Source organism: Phasianus colchicus, chromosome 3, assembly GCF_987193195.1.
Source record: "Phasianus colchicus chromosome 3, bPhaCol1.hap1.1, whole genome shotgun sequence".
NCBI classification, from domain to species: domain Eukaryota; kingdom Metazoa; phylum Chordata; class Aves; order Galliformes; family Phasianidae; genus Phasianus; species Phasianus colchicus.
Window position 1 is genome coordinate 3,068,629 of NC_143438.1, and position 5,154 is coordinate 3,073,782.

Sequence of the window (5,154 nt, forward strand, 5' to 3'; positions counted from 1 at the left end):
ATATCTATATGTAAGAGAAGTATTTTTAATTATTATTATTTTTTAATTCTCTTGTTACATGCTGTATTGGGAAAAAATTCTTAAGTTGCATCACAGAATGGCTGAGATTGCAAAGGAGCTCTGGAGGTCCTCTGGTCTCACCCCCTTCTTCAACCCTAAAGGCACTTTCCTAGGACTGCATCCAGAAACCTTTTGGAGATCTCTACAACTGTTTAAGGCTACCTGTGCCAATGCTGGATCATCCTCACAGTAGAGTGTTTCTTGATGTTTAGGTGAAACATTCTATGTTTACATTTGTGCCCATTGTCTCTTCTCCTGGCACTGGGCACCACTGAGAGGAGCCTGGTTCTGTCTTCTTTGCACCCTTCCTTCAGGTATTTGTGGGAATTGTTGAGATGCCTCCTTCAGCTTCCTCTTCTCTAAGCTGTATAGTTCTGCTTATCTTTGCCTTACCTCTTACAAGATCACTCATTTTTCTGCCCTTTCTTTGTACCCTCCAGTATGATTGTATCTTGTATTACGGACCCACAATTGGGCCACAGTACTCCGGATGTGATTTCATCAGGGCTGAGTAGAGGGGAAGGATCACTTCCTTTGAGCTGCTGGCAGTACTTTACCTAGTGCACTCAAGGATATCCTTGCAGCCTTCTTTTCAGCAAGGGTGCTTTGTGGACTCAAGTTCACTTTAGCATCCACCACGCTATCCAGTTCCTTTCTTTTCATCTTGTTTTCCAGCTGCTTGGCCCGCAGTATATATCAGCGCCTGGTGTTGTTCCTCCTCACATGGAAGGACTTTGCACTTCTCATTTAAATGTGTGAGGTCCTTGTCAGCCCATTTTTTCAGCATATCAAAGGTTCCCCTGGATGGTAGCACAAATCCCTGTTGTGCTAGACGTTCCTACCAATTTTGTGTTATTTGTGAACTTTGGGGGTACACTCTGCTTCGTCATCCAGGTCATTAATGAACATGATTACTGGACTCAGTAGCAATGCCCCTGGGATATACACCTAGTTTCTGACCTCCAATTAACCTTCACAAAGGATCTCGTTTTTATAAAATCTACACAGTTTGCGAGAGATAGTAACTCAATTTCTGTTTTCTTTAGTCTGTAAAAAATAAAAAATGACTCTAATTTGAGCACAAAGGCCAAATAAATAATGTGAAGACAACAGCTGTATCTGAACTGTGGAAGTGGGATTCAGGATTTTCTATATAAGTCAAAAAGCGTTCCATGATTCTGCAATGTGAGTTGTACAGTCTGGGTGGACAGCTTATTCAATAGCAACCTGATGTGATACATAACCAGCAGTAAAGAATTGTATGTATAACAACATCATTAGCAACAGCACTATTTTTTTTTTTTTTTAAGCAATGATGCTACATGAGTTAACACCTCTTAGAGACTAAAACTTCACTATGTAAATCCTGGATACTTTTTGCATCCAGGTCTTCAATGACTTTAAAGTGATGGGCTTTGGACATCACTTTAAATACTGTTCCAGGATTGTATATGTTAAATGTTCTTAAAGGGGCATAAAATCTTGAGAGTTGCATAGATCTCTTTTTGCTTTGCTGTCAAAAACTGCTGACATGATCTTGCCTCAAAATTTGTATCTGCACTGTTATAAATGGTTTTGCTACTGTGTGTTTAAGCTCTTCACACCTTTTCTACCCACTTTCTCAAATGTCTTTGAATACCATATCCTTAACATACTCACCTTTTTAACCAGTTTCTCTTCAGCCTTCAAAAGACAGCCATGGTATAAAAGAAAAAGTCAGAGTTCCAGGATCCAACTTTCCTTTCCCTGAAAGCTGAAAGGCAAAAGTTGCCTCTTTGTCAGAGAGAAATGTTTTAAGCACTTTCAGAGCTGCAGGATAAAACCTTGTCTTTGGGCTGAGATTTAGAACTGAGACTGACATACCCTCGTGAGCAGGTTGTCAGGAGAACTACTCCCCAATCATATATTGTCCTGTCAGCAGGCACTACTGAGAAGAATGTTTCCTTTTTCACTTCAGTATGTATTTATACACATTTTCTGAGAACCACTCCCCAACCCTGAGACTTCTCCTCCCCACTCCAGTTACGGTGGTCTCAGCCTCTCCCCCCTTCATCATCTGTGTTGTTTTGTGCTGAAATCACCTCACTCTGTCTATCTCTCCTGTAGGGAGGAGCACAGAACAGTACTTCAAGTGCAGCCTCACCAAAGTTGAGTAGAGAGGATGTCCTTTCTTGTTCTGCTGACAGTGCACCCCAGAAAAATAATGGCCACTTTTGATGCAGAGGTGCATTTTACGGATAGCTTGATGTCAACCAGGATGCCAAGACCTCAGAACATCATAAAAGTGAAACTGCAGGATTCTTATCTTTTTTAAAAAAATCAATCCTGTTGATTATTTTTGATTGGTTGTAGAAATCACCTGCCTGTGGGATAATTGCAGTCACCAAACTATGTGGCGAGGATTTAAACACTAGGAAATACTGGGAAATTTATATTACTTGCTCACCTTTTAAATTACAGGTAAGAGTGGAGAGTATTAATTACACTGAATTTCAGTATTAAAATATTTGCTAAGTTTTCTTTAGGAAGGAGTAATCACATTGAGGAACAAAAATGAATCTATCATTCTATGATTCTTTGAAACCAACTTCACTTGTATGGTGCACATAGACACTTAAAGCAAGATAAATAAGCTGGTGTTGGTGTTTTGCATTGCTTTTCAAGCCCATAAAAAGGACTAGTGATGATATTTGGATTATAGTAAATAATTTGTTGTTCCTTTGCTAAATCAATTTTTCAGTGGGTTTGTATATTAAAACTTCTATCAAAAGAGATTCCTCCAATTCTGAGTAGTAGGGGCTTATGTGATTGTACAGTCTGACTTTTAGGGAACTCTTAAATTGTCAAATGTTTTCTTATGTCCTAGAATAATCTGTATTTCATAAGACAGTGGTAACATGTAGTAGGTGAGGAGAAAGAAAAGAGTCCTGGGAATGGCACAGGAAATCCTGAAATCATAGCAGTTGTCAGTCCTATATAATTAGATGCATAGTTAGACTGTCCTGAAGCTACTATTCAAAACTGCAGAATGCAGAACACATATTACAGAATCACAGAAGCACAGAATCGTTAAGGTTGGAGAAGACCACTAAGATCATCTTGTCCAATTGTTACCCCAGCCCACTAAAAGGTGTCCCTAAGTGCCCTGTCTACTCTTTTCTTGAAAACCTCCTGGGATGGTGACTCTACCACTTCCCTGGGCAGCCTGTTACAATACCTCACCAATCTTTCTAAGAAAAAATTTCTCTTAGTATCCAACCTGAACCTCCCTGGCTTTATCATTAGTTACCTGGGAAAAGAGGCTTACCCCCAGCTCTTTCCAGGCAGTTGTAGAGAGCGATACCTTCTCACTGGGCCTCCTGTTCTTCAGACTAAACAGACTAAGCTCTGTTCCCTCAGCTGCTCCTTGTAAGACCTGTGTCCCAGACCCATCACCAGCTTCACTGTCCTTCCTTACATACACGCCAGGGCCTCAATGTCTTTCTTGTAGTGAGGGGCCCGGAGCTGAACACAGCACTTGAGGTGTGGACTCACCAGTGCCAAGTATGGGGAGACGATCACCTCCCTGGTGCTGCTGACTGCACTGTTACAAGCCAGGATGCCATTGCCCCTCTTGTTCACCTGGGCACACTGCTGGCTTGTGTTCATCCAGCTGTCAGCTAACACCCCCAGATCCTTTGCACAGCTTTCCAGCCTCTCTGCTCCAAGCTCGTAGTGATGCATGGATGCATGAGGTTGTCGTGACTGAAGAGTAGGACTCAGCACTTGGTCTTGTCAAGCTCATGCAGTTGCCTCAGCCCACTAATCCAGCCTATCCAGATCCCTCTGTAGGGCCTTCCTACCCTCAGGCAGATTCCCAACTTCCTCCCGACTTGATGTCACCTGCAAACCTACTGAGGATGAACTCAATCCTCTCAATTCAGACAATCTGTAAAGATATTATGCAGAGCTGACCCCAATACTGACTCATGGGTATCACCACTATTGTTGCTGGTTGGGTTCAACTCTATTCACCACCAGTCTCTGGGCCCGGCCAGCCAGCCAGGTTTTTACCTAGCAAAGAGTGTACCTGTCCAAGCTATGAGCTGCCAGCTTCTCCAGGAGAATACTGTGGGAAACAGAGTCAAAGGCTTTACTAAAGTCTAGGTAGACTACATCCACACACCCACAGACCTTCCCTCATCCACTAGGTGGGATCATAACTCAGCTGTGAATGCTGTACTTGACTATCATTCCTACGTTTCAATCCTTGCGTGGACTCCTTTTATTTTCTTTTTCTTTTTTGCTATTCTAATACCTTTTTTGGATCAGAAGTTTATTAAGTGCTAACTGGTGAAGATGGAATAAGTTGTAAAAATACGACTTTTTTTTTTTTTAATTATTTTTATGATGACAACTGGTTTCTTCTAGCTGCTTTTGTATTTACGTATGAACAACATAAATCACTACCTCTGTCGCACTCATGTTTTCCCACAGTTTGCCACAATTTTAAGGAAAACAGTTTGACTTTTCTGTTTTGGGAGTTGTTAGAAGTATGTGTGTGTGTGTTTGGCAGTGTGGCAATGCATTCGGGCTGTCTGCTACTCATGCACACATAATGGCCAGTGTGCGTTCCTGGAAGGATGACCTGATGCACTGTGACAGTGTTCACTGTTGGAAAGTCTTTGCATGGACACGCAGTCTTGCATTGGTCAATAATCTCTAAGAGAATAATAACTGAAAAATATCTTTAAAGTTAATGCATTTTTTTTGACCCTAATACAGCAGGCTTGATTTCTCATACTCTATATGTGAATGTAAATTGATTCCTGTAATATATGTTAGTTAATAATTACAGCTGGTGAGGAAATTTTTAGTGAAACTGTTGTTACTGTTGCATTGCTCACCTTTGTCCTTGAATAAAAAAACACTCTTTTAAGTTCTCATCTAGAGTAATGTGCTGGTTTGTTTGTTTTGCTTCAACTGTTTTTTTTTGTAAACTATTGAAAACTGAAATAACCTACAGTACCTTATTATATGCATCTTGGGTTGCAAGCAGTACTCATTCAAACACTGAAGTTCTGTAAATTAGCCTTTAAGCTTCTGTGGTTTATT